A 15,661-nucleotide genomic window follows, 5' to 3' on the forward strand; every position below is an offset into this window, starting at 1 on the left:
GTGTGTGTGTGTGCGCGCAATTGTGCCCTGCGATGGGATTGCACCGGTCCAGGGTGTCTCCTGCTTGTCCTCTGGGATAGGCTCCAGGTTACCCAGTGACCCTGTGTAGGATAAGCAGTACAGAAAATTGATGGATGGATGGTCGGCAAATCGTTGCACAATAACACACTTTGTGAGGTGCTGTTATAGGAAAATAATCCACTTTTGGATGATAACGATCCTCGTTTATTCCTTATTTATCCTCTGAGTACTAGCCCACAATTATTTGGCACTGTGTCGTCAAGCTACTGCTTTGTACAACCTGAAAGTATACTGTTTAGTTTGTGATGAATAGAAAATTAGTTAAATGTGACACAAGTGGTGAAAGTAATCCGTAAACTCCTCTAGAAGTTCATTCATACACAATACGAGAAGGTAGACTATAGAATTTTAATAGATTCAGTCATGCTAATGAGCTTCATGAATATGCAACAGCTGCAGGGTTGTGATTGGCTGTCTCCCATAAGCCCCTGCGCTTCCAGCAATAGTGCACTGCATCCCCACTAGTCCTCTTCAGCTGATTTGTCTATCAAAGGCAAGAAAAAGAGAAGGGTTTTAATTAGTCGGAATATTTGGAGTCTCGCAAATCTGTCTCTGGTAGGTTGTGTTTTTTTTTGTTCATGTTGAGGCAGTGCATGGTATGGCAAGGCATGAGCTTTACTATCAGTGTAAATGTCCTGCTGTTTGGATTATTATCATATTTCCATGAGTTGGAGAAAAATGCTTCCTGTACAGGTGCATGCACATGTAAGAGTGTTTGTGTGAGAGGGCTTCATGCTTTTTCGCATTTATATAAAATGTGCCTGGAGTTGCAGGGCGCGTGCTGCTGTAAGAGGATATCACTTGTAAATGATTAATGGGCTTTAAACAAAATGCCTCCGAGTTCAGCCACTGACTCCATTCATGAAATGCGATTGAATTGATTGAAAATTGCACATACAATCCCATTGATTTGACATGCAAACATAACTGTTTCAAAATATATTACTAACATATGAACACAATGCGAGGAGTCTATGATAAGTGAGTGGAAAGGCATACCAACAGCATGCACGTGTGTTTGTGCGCGCGCCCGCGCATATCCATCCATCCATCCATCCATCTTCTACCGCTTACTCCTTCATACTGGTGGGGACAAAATGTTCCCAGAAGGATAGAAATATCTGATTTTTTTTGCCTTTGTTTCATTTATTATTGTTTACTGCTCTATATAGTACCCCCCCCCCCTTTTATTTCAGCTCAAACAAACAATCTCCAGTTTCATTTCTACTGAACATTCCTGCTGAACATTCCTGCTGAACATTCCTGCTGAACATTCCTGCGGAACATTTCTATTGAACATTTCTGCTGAGCATTCCTGCTGAACATTCCTGCTGAACATTTCTGCGGAACATTTCTATTGAACATTTCTGCTGAACATTCCTGCGGAACATTTCTATTGAACATTTCTATTGAACATTTCTGCTGAACATTTCTGCTGAACATTTCTGCTGAACATTTCTATTGAACATTTCTGCTGAACATTTCTGCTGAACATTTCTATTGAACATTTCTATTGAACATTCCTGCTGAACATTTCTGCTGTACATTCCTGCTGAGCATTCCTGCTGAACATTTCTGCGGAACATTTCAATTGAACATTTCTGTTGAACATTTCTACTGAACATTTCTGCTGAACATTTCTGCTGAACATTTCTATTGAACATTCCTGCTGAACATTTCTGCGGAACATTTCAATTGAACATTTCTTTGAACATTTCTGCTGAGCATTCCTGCGGAACATTTCTATTGAACATTTCTACTGAACATTTCTGCTGAACATTTCTGCTGAACATTTCTGCTGAACATTTCTATTGAACATTTCTATTGAACATTCCTGCTGAACATTTCTGCTGTACATTCCTGCTGAGCATTCCTGCTGAACATTTCTGCGGAACATTTCAATTGAACATTTCTTTGAACATTTCTGCTGAGCATTCCTGCGGAACATTTCTATTGAACATTTCTACTGAACATTTCTGCTGAACATTTCTACTGAACATTTCTGCTGAACATTTCTATTGAAAATTTCTGTTGAACATTTCTGCTGAGCATTCCTGCGGAACATTTCTATTGAACATTTCTGCTGAACATTTCTATTGAACATTCCTGCTGAACATTTCTATTGAACATTTCTGTTGAACATTTCTACTGAACATTCCTGCTGAACATTCCTGCGGAACATTCCTGCTGAACATTTCTGCGGAACATTTCTATTGAACATTTCTATTTAACATTTCTGCTGAGCATTCCTGTGGAACATTTCTATTGAACATTCCTGCTGAACATTTCTGCTGAACATTCCTGCTGAACATTTCTGCGGAACATTTCTATTGAACATTTCTATTGAACATTTCTATTTAACATTTCTGCTGAGCATTCCTGCGGAACATTTCTATCGAACATTTCTGCTGAACATTCCTGCTGAACATTTCTGCTGAACATTCCTGCTGAACATTCCTGCTGAACATTCCTGTGGAACATTCCTGCTGAACATTTCTATTGAACATTTCTGCTGAACATTCCTGCTGAACATTCCTGCTGAACATTCCTGCTGAACATTACTGCTGAACATTCCTGCTGAACATTTCTATTGAACATTTCTATTTAACATTTCTGCTGAACATTTCTGCGGAACATTTCTATTGAACATTTCTATTTAACATTTCTGCTGAACATTTCTGCGGAACATTTCTATTGAACATTTCTATTGAACATTTCTATTTAACATTTCTGCTGAGCATTCCTGCGGAACATTTCTATTGAACATTTCTATTGAACATTTCTGCTGAACATTTCTGCTGAACATTTCTGCTGTTCATTTCTCTTTTTTTTTTCTTTTTCCCAAATATTTCATTGAGAAGAAAAAAACATATCTGACAGTTTTTACCAGCCAAATGTCTATGGGGCGCCATTTGTAAAATAAAAATGTGTAAGAAAAACTGTTCCAATTTTGTCACGATAAACTACAAAAACAGATACATTTAGCAAGAAAAAAAGAGCTACAAGATTTCATTTTGGTTACTGGTGTTAGATTTAGATTTATGTGTAATAATTACTGCAATAATTAGTTGTATTAATAACCATCAGTGCAAGGTCCTCACAAGGATAGAAAGACCAAATGCACCCATGCACGCATGTGTGTGGCCCCAGAGGAGGCTCACAAAAAGCTCATTTTGTTAAAAGCAACCTCAACTGCCCTTCAGAGACCTTTTCCTCTTCAGAATGCCCTTGCGTGCTGAACTTTAAGTTGCAATCTTATTAATGTGCTGGTCATCGAGAACAAAGAGCCATTGTTACAGTTATGGCTGAAATTAGATGAAAATTTAGGTGACCGCAGCAGTTGTACACACTTTTGTGGATCAGTTTCCTGATCTAATGAAGTGCTACGGTTTTCTAGTGTGAACCATAGAAGGAATGAATTTCTGCATTGTTGTTATTGGGATTGCAGAACTCGCATCACATCAATGCTGTGATCTATGATCTATAAATGACTAGTCATTTGCTCTAATTTGCATTTAAAGCCTTTATAAAAGTCTAATATTAGTAATGCAAGTCTCAGTATTAGGGCTACACAGTGGTACAGCAGGTAGCATTGCTGCCTCACAGCTCCAGGGTTCCTATGCTGAGCTTAAGTAACTGTTTGTGGTAAGATTTGCCTGTTTTTTATCTTTTGCTTGTCTGCTTGGGTTTCTTCCAGGTTCTCTGGTTTCCTCCCACTGCCTAAAACCAGGCCAGGAGGTGCATTGTGTATGATAAATTGCCCCTAGGTGTGAAGGTGTGTGTGTGTGCGTGCGTGCATGGTGCCCTGTGATGGACTGGCATCCCATCCAGGGGGTATCCTGACCATAATAAAGCAGTTGAAGATGAATAAACAAATTTCAGGATTATTGTAACAAATAACAAACCATAAAAATGGCAGTTCTACTAACAAATGAACCACACAAGTGTCCATGGTGCTGAACAAATATTGTTGGCCAGGCCTGATGTATTGCCATTGTGTGCTTCAATCAAATACATGCCAATTAAAGGAGAAGCTCTGACATCTTTAATTGTATTATATTGAGACTCATGATACTGTTCATGTGTAGCACTTGGATAAAAACGTCGTGATATGTATGTGTCACCAGGAGCAAATGAATGGGAATTAAGCCAATTGCTCAGTCTTTAGACATCTGTGCCTTATTTAATTCAATTGCACAAAGCCATCTGCTGTTCCAGAGTGTCTCATGTCCTTTAATAGGTTAAATGTTTTTGTGGTCCCAGCATAGCACAGTATATAGCATCTACTAATGACATGTATGCTTTATTAAAAAAAATGAATTACAAACACTGATCATGTACACGTTAACATATTGGTTTTCTGATGAATCAGAAATCCTTTTCCTTTTTTTCCTTTATGATCTCTCATATCCGAATCTTTTTTTGATAAGCAAACAGCTCCAAGGAGTTAATGCCTTTTAAAGGACATCAAACCTCAGTCATCTAACCATGTCAGCAATTGAATGTGGTAATCGAAGAACAGGATGGAGTTTGGCACTGCATCTCATTCATTCTTGTCTGTTAAGAAAATCTGCATGTTGCTTTAAAGTATTGTTGATGTACATTATTACAACAAGCATACCGTTGATGTGGTGTTTTTTATTTTATTTATTTATTTATTTAAAAAATTCAATAGGAGATTAGTAGAGGTTCTCTGAAATGTAAATTGTCTTGGCATCGACCTTTTAAATCAGCATCAGTGTTTTCCATTCATGTTTATTGCAAACTGTTAGAAGAATCGTTTATTAGCAAGGTTGCTTAACAACAAGGTTTAGACTCCCATTGTTAATCACTCCATTCTGAATGACACTCTTGGGACTTGAATAGTAACCTATCAGTCTGTCCACCCTAGGCTCCTTTTTATGGGTCTACATACCCTTTTGAAACAAACTGACAATGAAATCTAGATGACATATTTGTGTTTTCTTAGATTAAGACAAAGCTAGAGCTGGGACCTAGAGCAGCTAAAAGTTGGTTATGATCATGATCACCCTGAAGTTTAATTTCTGTATTTTGCAAATCCTTTAAGGAATTAACATCACTCATTTCGAATGAGGATAAAAAATATGCTTTTTTAAAACAAACAAACAAACAGAAACCCCCTTAAACTCTCATCTTATCATAATGCATGAGTGCATAATATTGATTAACTACTGCAGATTATTCTGTAATTACAGTTATTATAAGAAGAAAGGTATGCAGTTTTTCCTTTTGGGTGTAAAAGGAAATACACATAATCTAAGAAATAGAAAATTGTTAGTGTACTATTAACCATGAGTAGTTTGATGTTTTCATAAACAGTAGTCATATAGTAGAAGTAGCAGATTGGCCTGAGGTTGAAAAAGTAGATAAAATCTGTTATATATATATGTGCTTTGTTTATGTAGTGGTAAAGAAAATGGATTTTTCTGAATTCCTCGATAATCCACTCAGTGGATAGGAACTTGAAGGCAAATGCTTCAGGCTAATTTATAGTTCTGCAGCACTTTTATGTGTGTTACACAGAACTCAAGTCATGTGGGTTTTTATTGTCATTCTTTTATATAGCTAGTATACATCAGAACTCTTAGGATTTCTGAAGATAGGATTGCAATATTAGGAAAAGAGAAAGAGAACGTAGACAAGAAAGAAGGCTCCCTCGTCCCTCCACACACTTCCCACACCAAGTGCTTGGGAGAGTTTGCCAAATGACTTACAGACACAAAATTCAAATGGTAAGATCTCTCATTTATTCAAAGAAAGGCAGAATATATATCGTGCTTGTATGTGTTAAGGTGAGACGAGAAGAGGCCCCCTAAAGGCTGCTTGATTGTGAATTTTCTCTTTTCTTGAGTGAGCTGGTTCTGGTCAGGCACCGTTTCCGTCTACGGGCGTGAGTCCACTGCGGTTGAGTCAGTTAGTACGGCCGTGAGAGCACCTGTTGTGGGAGGTCCAAAGGTGGCTTCTCTAGGTTTTTCTAGTGCTGTATAACCTGGGGAAAAAGGGAGTAGGTTTCTCCTCAGGTAAAGGGAGAGAAGCAAAAATGTTACCATCAACATTGTTAGCATTTTTTCAATTAACACTTGAGTGTAATCGCTGACAATCACATCCAGGGCTCCTGTAATAGAATCACCAGGGTTAGCTTTAGTCCATGGGTTTGGAACTGGTCTGCCCATTATGATTTCAAAAGGAGATGATCAAAACTTTAGATTTGGCGTCATGGATGTGAGGAGAGGATGGGCCATTTTTATCAGCTCACTAAAGCCATCTCTTCTACCAAACATTTACCAACCTGCTCAAAAGGTGCGGCAATGTTTAACTCCACATGAGCGTCAGAGTTACGAGAGTTAGTAGGTGTGACGGTAGTGGAGTCATCTGTACTTCCTGAATAATTGTCAGTTTATGTGCTATCACTGATTTAGACTGACCACTTACACCCATGTCTAATGATTTACACACGGAACAAATGGCACACAACAAAGACAGGATGAAGGTGAAACGTGGTGGTAAAGTATGCTCAAACTGCAAGAGGAACAGAGAAAAGGAAAGCAATAGTGTGCACAACCGAGGCAGACTCAGTTTATCCTCCTATATAAAAATTCTTTGAAAATAGGGTTATAATATTTTATTAAAGATCCAACTAACAGTTGCTTCCATAGAACATCAGGGAATATTTATGCAACACATGTAGTACAGTTGGGATACATGAGATATCTACTTCAAGGCAGAGCAAACAAATTAAAATTATTCTTACCGCTCAGTAGAAATCATGCATGACACACAACAGAGACAATGGGTTCACTATTGATTGGCTAGGCAGAAGGACATATTTATATAGAACAGGAAGCATATCAATGTAAGACAGGAACAACTCCATATATGTTTTTCAGGAAGTCATAGGAATATGAGCAAATGTTATTCAGGAAGGTATGTAAATGCACACAAATGGTATTAAAGGAGACAAAGGAATGCGCAAACGGTGAGGGGCTTTATCTGTCTGTACCTGGTTGGGAATAGTTAAGGGTGTTAACAGGGAACAGAGAGGTGGGAGTGTTCACAGTAAACTTATCAAGAACGAAATGTAATTTCTCCATGGTGCAACACAAAAAAGAACAATAGTACAGTACCCAAGACTACATAAATTGCAAATACACAAGTGTGAGATGAGTTGGAGACAGAACAATAAAATACACAGAACAGTGAATACACAGGACAATAGATACACACTGCAGTGCACACTGACTATATAGGACATCAGAACAGTGTTGTGTGAGAAAGCTATTGCAACAATGCGCTGTAAACTGCTGAGTAGTGTAGCAGCGATAAACGTAGCAGCAACGTTAGCAGCAAAAATAAGAGTCTTCTAAATAGAAAGTGGCTGATGCGGCATTGAAAAGTGCAAGTATGCAGTGGTATTGAGTCATACTGGGTTAGGGTTTTGATTATCCCAGGTGAGCGTTGGGAGGCAGCAGGGTGTTGGGTAATTTGACTGCCTCAGGGAAGAAACTGCTGCGGAGTCTGCTGGTGGTGGAACGGATGCTCCTGTACCTTTTGCCAGATGGCAAGAACGTGAAGAGTCTATGAGATGGGGGAGGGGGTCATCCACAATGCTGGTGGCTTTACAGATGCATAGGTTGTTGTACACGGTGTTGATGGAGGGTAGAGAGACCCCGATGATCTTTTCAGTTGTTCTCACAATCCGCTGTAGGGTCTTGTGGTCAAAAACTGTTCAGTTCCCTGACCAAACACTGAGACAGCTAGTCAGGACGCTCTCTGTCTAGAAAGTGGTGAGGGGGACTTTGGCTTTCTTCAGTCTCCATAGAAGGTGGAGGCGTTGCTGGGCCTTATTGGCTAGGCAGTTAGTGTTGACAGTCCAGGAGAGGTCCTCTGTCATGTGCTCACCAAGAAACTTGGAGCTTTGACTCTCTCTACACAGTTGTACCATTGATGTGCTGTGGTGAGTGGTCCACTTTGGTTCTTCTGAAGTCAATAATCATCTCTTTTGTTATATTAACGTTGAGATCGAGATAGATGGTCATCTCTACACCGTTCTGCCTCTACACATTTACACAGAAAGAGGGTTTATGGGTAAGTGAGCCAGACTCATGTGCTGTCCCCCAATATGTTAACTGTGCATTGTGCGCATCTACAGTACTGTGTGTCAACCTGCTTTCAGGCAAACAGTGATTGGTTGATGGGGAATTTTGTTAAGTTGTGTGTCTGTAAACGTTTTGATGAAATATTGTAACCCTTCTTCCAAGGATTTTATCAAGGGTTTCAGAGTAATATTGTTTCAAACACATATAAAATGTCAACAATAAACAATTTACAGAAAATTGCAATCATAATAATTTGGCATGTGCAAATATGAAGAGTGAGGCATTATAGCAACTGTAGCTCATTATAATGGACAATTTAATCAGCCTACATGATCACACACTTTATTTTATTCTTCAGGCATACTCCTAGTAAAGACTTAGCACACAGCACAGCAACTCCTTAAAAAACCCCTCTAAAGCAATTATTATTCTGTTAGAACCATGGAGTTAAATGCTAGGAGAAGTGCTTCAACATATAAGTATGAAATGCTTTTGGTGAGAAATGGATTGGTTTATAATTCATCATGCTAAACACCTGTGTTGCCTTCTGTTTACAATTCCTACAATGAAACATGGAACTTTCCTTTGGTTTCGGCAAAGGTGTATTTTTATTTATTTTTTATTTTTTTCCTTTTTTGGGTAAAATGCACTCATTACGTGCAAGTATGAAGGCAGACACCTATGCGAGTGTCGGCGCACTTCACAATGCCTTGATGTGATCACATCTTCAAAGTCGCAGAAGTAAAAATCAGCCCTTGGAAATATATCTCTCTAGATACTTGAACAGAGATGGAGAGTCGGCACTTCAAGGATGATGGTAGTTTAATGTTTATGTTTATATTACATGGCAAAACTGCTGCGATTAAAGCACAGGTAGAGTTGCTTTCAAAATGGTTACGTCTACACTTTGTGGATATTCCTCAGAGAAGGAGTATACAGACTATATTATCTGCATATGAATTTGTGAATATTGTTCTGCTGGGTGTTGTGAGTGTAAGATCAGCACTGCTAGCAGTGTTACATAACAGACTACTACCACAGGGGAGAAGAGCTCTCACTTAGACTTGTATCTGTTTTAAAAAAAAACAAAAAAACAAGAGCTTTCCAAATCATTAATTTTATTTATGAGTAACCATCATGGTTCTTAAAATGCAGTATCAATATCACAGACTAGCATCTTTGATCCTTGTGAATATTTATTGAAATAAGTGGAAACGAATGATACACTTGAACTATATGAAACTTACAAAGATTTGAGGATTAAGTTATTGTCATTTCTTCTTCTTGTCATTTATATTGTCCTTTCTTCTTGATGATAACAGGTTTATGTAATCAACCAGGAACAATATTTGAAAAGGCTAATATGTAACAACTATTAGACATTTATAAACATGGTACTAATCCTGGTTGTAAAAACATCACTTTCTGGGTCAGTGCATTACTAATTCATGTGATGAACTGGCCAGAGAGACGTAGTTGAGGTGCAGGCAGATAAATCCAGTCAACCAAATACAGTCCAACCAGGCAAACAAAACAATAGATAATCCAAAAAGCTGTAAATCCAATGAAACAGGCAATGGTCATAACACAAAGCAAACAAAAGAAGGCAATGGAAAGCCGCTCAATAGGGCAGGGTAAACAATACTTTGCCCTGATGTAATGGAAATGGCCTGTTAAATTTGGTGGCAAACAGGAAGTGAGTAGAGAAGCACATATCCATGAACAGTATTCGGGTGAGGGCTCCCTCTGGTGGGTGGATGAATGAGGGGCAGGCATGAACACTCATTTAACTAAGACATGAACACTCTTAACTGCGACATGGCATGAACACTCTTAACTATGGCATGGCATGAACATTCTTAACTATGGCAGGAAACACTCCTCTAACTATGGCAGGAAACACTCTTCTAACTATGGCAGGAAACACTCTTCTAACTATGGCAGGAAACACCCCTCTAGCTATGGCAGGAAACACTCATCTAACTGTAGCATGAACTAAGGAACAGGAAAATAGACAGAGTATGGTAACATTACCACCTGGCACCATTGTTCATTCCTTTTTCTCTGTTAGTCTGTTCTCTACTTTAATACCGCCTGACGTGCACAGCAACGCGAGGGGTTTAAATAACCAGTCACCATTCTCTTAATTGCTGACAGCTGGCAACTCTTAACACAGTCTTAGCGTCCAAGCGCACTTCAAGCACGTGCGCGCTCTGCAGCCGCTCATGCATGTTGTCACCACGGCGCCATCTGCCGGTGAGATTGTGACAGATATTTAAAAATAAATATTTTATGCTTGTTTATTTATCAATTAACCAACAGTATTCCTTATTGCTATTATTTTAATTCAATTAACAGTGACCATGAGCAGAGAGCTTACATTTAACTGTTTATGATAGACTTCCTGAATAAAGCTTAAACAAAAAAAAAAAAAACGATTGGTATCTGGATCGGTTTCGGTCGTAAAAATCCTGATCGGAGCGTCTCTAATGAACATCATTAAACTAAAGCGCTTTGCATCTGAAGGGTAAATGAACTCGCCCAATCACATCCTATATGAGATTATTCAGATATATGCACAATATACACAATATACACAGAGCGGTTCGAGAACTGACTCCAGCCCAGAACCATGACAGCGGAAAATGTCTAATAGTGTAGCTTTAAATATATTTAAGAGGAGCAGACTTCAAACACTGAACATTGAGGTTTATTGTATTTGTTTACAAGGTGGAACAGGTTCATATTTGTTGTTTTTTTGCATAGAGTCTGTAAAATTAACTGAAAATAGTACATTTAGTTTATCAGAAGGTAAATTAATTTGTCATGGCTCACACTATGTTTCTAAATTCTGTCATAATTGACAAGCTCAAGTTTTCTCATGCCTACTTGTATGTTATATTGTGGCACATTAACATTACCATCTCTAAAAAACAACAACAAAAAAAAAACAACCTCAACTTCAACCATGCTCCAAAATTTTTGACTGTGCTCCTAAATTATAGTAATTAGGAGCACAAGTGCTCCTAAAAGAAATTGTTACCGTAGAGCCCTGAAACTGGTTCAGGTATGCTGTGCACAATTCCCCCCCAAAAAACGTTGTAAATCCGTATTATGGAAATTTTTTTCAATCAAGTTTGGAAAAGTTCTCGGAAGTTCTGTGATGGTGACGTTGAAGTCGAGCTGTTTATTTCTGGCGATTGTATTTAGGCTTCAAACCTCATAAAAGTTAATTAGGTGTTCATAAGTGTTAATTTGTGAAAATTATCTTGTTGCACAAAACTTAGTATTGTAAACTTTTGTTGATCACAGAGCTTATTTTTTGCAATAATCCAAAAACCTATGGGAAAATCCTATTGGGTTTTTGTCGAGGGAACCGGTGTGATACTAACTGCCGGGTTCCGCTACAAAATTACATGCGCCGCTCTATTGGGTGATTTGTCTGCTTGTGTCTTTCCTCCTGTAAACACTGTTATTGCCTTTTCTGCATACGCCTGAATTGTTTTAATTTAGTTGCGTATTGTTATATTCGATTGCATATTTTCATTTGGTTGATGTTTTTTACTTATGCTATATTTTGGGTAGAATTTTATTGATATTTTGCTTCTACGAGATGATGTACTTTAAAGATCAGTCTAATTTGATGTAAAGATTTGTACATTAGCAGGAATGTAGCACAACATGGAGGTTAAAGCAGCGGTCTGTTTATTTAAATGTGAAAGTGCAATAAAGAATATGTTGTCACTAAAATCAATGAATAATGGTGATAAATAATCGTGATCTCAATATTGATTAAAATAATCTGGATTATCATTTTGGCCATAATCATGTAGCCCTAATGCTGGGGCGTTAACTAGACCATACAGCATCACCAGATATTCATAATGCCCCATACTGGTGATAAATGCAGTCTTCCACTCATCCCCTTCTCTGATACTGACAAGATTGTATGCACTTCTTAGGTCAAGCTTAGTATAGTTTCGTGCCTCACAGAGTTGTTCTAGGGCTGAAGGGATGAGTGTCAGTGGGTAGTGATATTTAACTGTGACTGTGTTCAAACCTTTGGAAGTCAATGCATGGGTGCAGTCCTCCATCATTTTTTTCCACAAAAAAAAGCCAGCTGCTTCAGGAGAGGTGAATGGACGAACGAAACCGGAGGCAAGAGCTTCTTCAATGCAAGTTTCCATGGCTAAAGTTTCAGGTCGGGACAATGGGTAGGCTTTACTTTTCGGTGGGGCCGTGTTGGGTAACAGTTCAATGGCACAGTCCCAAGGGCAATGAGGGGGAAGTTGGGTGGCTTTGGCCTTACTAAATACTTCAGCAAACTCCGCATAATCAACAGGGATCTTGGTTTCAGCTTGGACATGGGGGGATCTCAATTGGGGTGTTTCTATGCTGGCAATGAAAGACTGTGGTGATTGGATGATGCAAAATTTGTTGTACTCACTTTCCATCTTGAGTCTAAAGGACTAGATTTTTTGTGTGGGCAGGAAGCATTGAGATGACCGGGTTCACCACAGTAATTGCAGAGCCTTTCTTTGTGTTGCCATTGGCGGTCTTCATTGGAAACACGGGCGAATGCAACTTGCACGGGTTCAGGTGATTCGGGGCATGCTTGGGCTTGTATTGAGACTGTAGACTGTGGGACAGGGAGAGCTCTGGATCGTGGAACCTTACTAAGCAGATTATCCATCTTGATTGCCATAGTAATGAATTCCCAAAGAGTGGATTCCGCACCCTTGTATGAAAGTTCAGCCTTGAGTTCGTGGTTCAGCCCCTCATGGAAAACAGTCTTTAGAGCCACATTGTTCCACCCGCTTTGAAATGCTAAAGTCCTGAACTGTATTGCATAATTTGCTGTTAATCAATGGCCCTGGTGTACGTGAAGCAGCTGGATCTAAATATCTTGACCACCCACTGGATATTCAAATACTTCACAGATCTGTTGAGTGAAGTAATCGAACAAGGCTTGGATGTTAGGCTCTTTATCCCAGACAGCAGAGGTCCAGTCAAGCGCTTTTCCGGTAAGTATTGACATTATGAAAACATAATTGTTGGCGTCTTGACTAAACGATTCAGGTTGATTGGAGAAATAAATTGTACACTGGTGTAGAAACCCCCAGCATTTCTCAGCAGAACTATCAAACTTGTCAGGAGGTGCAATGCTTACCAGTTTAGCAGGCAGTGAGCGAATGTAGTGGGTCAAATGTTCGTTAGCGGCTTGTAGTTCACACAACTGGTCTTGATAACCCTAATTGGATGTAATTGGAGCCTGGACTTTCTGAATGTGAGACCTCTGTCAATCCAGATCACGTGCAGCATCACCACCCTGAACACTGATGTCCCTCATGGCTGTATGCTCCATCCACTTCTGACTCACAAATGTGCCTAAAAGTATACGAGTATACAGTCGTGGACCACACCAGAAATAATGACTAGTCAGCATGCAGAGAAGAGTTGGAGCAGATTGCAGGCTGGTGTGTGGACAAAACCTAAAGAGATGGCTGATGACCTGAGAAGGACCTTTTGTTACCACTATCCATTCAGCAGTGTTGCAATAGGAATTGCTAAGAGCTTGAAGGTTCTTGTAGTGCACATTACACAAGACCTCACCTTAACACCTTTTCCATCGTATCCTCAAATACATTCCATACAAAAGACCATAGAGCGCATCCTGAGCAGCTGTATCAGTGTCTCATATGACCCATGACAGTAGGTAGTGAAAACAGCTGAGAACATCATGTGGATTTCTCTCCCCTCCGTTGAGGACACTTATCAGTGCTGCATTCACAAAACCACCATCATTGTAAATAATCTCTCTTACTCCTCTCATGGATATGAAAGCTTCTTCCCCGAGGCACTAAACATTCCAATTTAGACATTTACATACAGATATTTATAACTACTTACCAGTATACACAGTCAGAGATAACAGTGGTAATGAAAAAACTCCCTGAACGGACATGAGGAAGGGAAAGCATCCAATTCTTTGGGGGCAATTGTGTTCTCCTTTCTCTTTTTTTGAGTATTAAAGGAAAAACAAATACTGTGTCTTGTAACACACGATGATCAAACCTTATGAATCATTATGATTATGAAAATTAGTCATGTGTCGATGATCTGTTTTTTTTATTGTTTCAACAGTCAGGACTGTTATCATTAATATCTTTAAAAAAAAGCTTTAAATATTGTAGTGTTTTACTACAGGGTTCATAGGTACAGCCTGAATTTTGGACACTTTTAAGGGTGGGTCACATTCTGTCAAAATTCTAGACACTTCTGGGATGGCATGGACGTTCTTATTTTACCAGCGCCATGACACATACACAACTAAATGACAAAGATCTCTTTTACAGCATGGATAGTAAATTATTTTATTGCAATTTTATATGAACCAGTGATCCACAGTAGAGATATATAACAGGTGTTAAAAGTAGAGGTGACATGTAATACAAGGAAGTGCTCCTTTTTCGGCCAGTCCCTTGTCTTAAGTGGTCTGTTGATCTGCCAGTCAATTATTGTTGGACAGGCAGGTCCCTGAAAAGGTTGTCAAAGTCCGATCGGTGTGTGTGTGTGTGTGTGTGTGTGTGGCGCTGACAGAAAGGTGTGGCATTATACTGTGTTACAGACTCTCGTGTATCACAGGTGTACCAAAACTTGGGCACCATACGGAGTATCACTTGCAAGCCTGTTGCACTGTTAAGTCTGTGATCCTCAGGTGAGGTTTCATTTCTCCATAATTATATTTAAACCTGATATGACCAGACATTTTCCTTATTTCATTCATTTGATAGTTGTACATAGAAACTTAAGTGTAAGCAAGTTGTGATGTACTAGTGCCGATACATAAAAGCAGTACTATGAGAAAGTCATAAACAAATAGTGGTATTTACAACATCATAAGCCAGATCATAACAGCCTGCTGTTATATCATATATGCTTTCCATATTATGCAAAAAACCCAGAAGATTGTGGAGAGTGTCGTTGATTTTGCGTAGCAGCTCCAGCAGTTTATTTCCCTTGTTATCCTCCAGTGTTAAATGTGTAACCTTTACTCTGACATGTAAGTCATTAAGTTCCAAGGGTGTGGTGAAGTTTCATCTCTTGTTCGAGAAATTGGTCTGCTGGTTATTACTTCAGTCACCTGTCAGGTTTGCTTTAATTAGTATCATATTGATTGAGTAGGCAGCTAAAGCTAAAACTGTGCCTGGGATCATGCTGTGAATGTTTTTCTCTGGAATTGCTTAACACCCTTTAATAGGGATTGTCTCATGAAATAGTCTCGATAAGCAGACCTTAAGCCGAAGCTTTCATCAGTTTCGGTGGAATACCACTACTGTGGAAATTATGATCTTAATATGACGCTAACAAAATTTTGCATCTGAGATACTCATGCTAGATTAGGCAACAAAACAGCTAATGTGAATCTTTAAGGTGTTTGTGTAAGCGAAATATTCATATAA

At 39.0% G+C, this 15,661-nt stretch overlaps 1 protein-coding gene across 3 annotated transcripts in view; it reads left to right on the forward strand.

The window, feature by feature from the left end:
* The first annotated feature begins 507 nt into the window (after positions 1-507).
* The window catches only part of pacsin1b (protein kinase C and casein kinase substrate in neurons 1b), a 31,712-nt gene continuing 16,558 nt past the window's right edge, over positions 508-15,661 (forward strand). Inside the window, exon 1 of one of the 3 annotated variants that reach the window (XM_017479962.3) lies at positions 508-636. The gene's annotated coding sequence lies outside the window, so the exon portion shown is untranslated. Of the gene's footprint in view, positions 637-13,114; positions 13,223-14,779; positions 14,917-15,661 lie in introns of those variants that run through there. The other 2 variants (XM_017479963.3, XM_017479961.3) reach the window with 2 other exon arrangements.

The sequence above is a fragment of the Ictalurus punctatus genome, chromosome 11 (assembly GCF_001660625.3).
Source record: "Ictalurus punctatus breed USDA103 chromosome 11, Coco_2.0, whole genome shotgun sequence".
NCBI classification, from domain to species: Eukaryota; Metazoa; Chordata; class Actinopteri; order Siluriformes; family Ictaluridae; genus Ictalurus; species Ictalurus punctatus.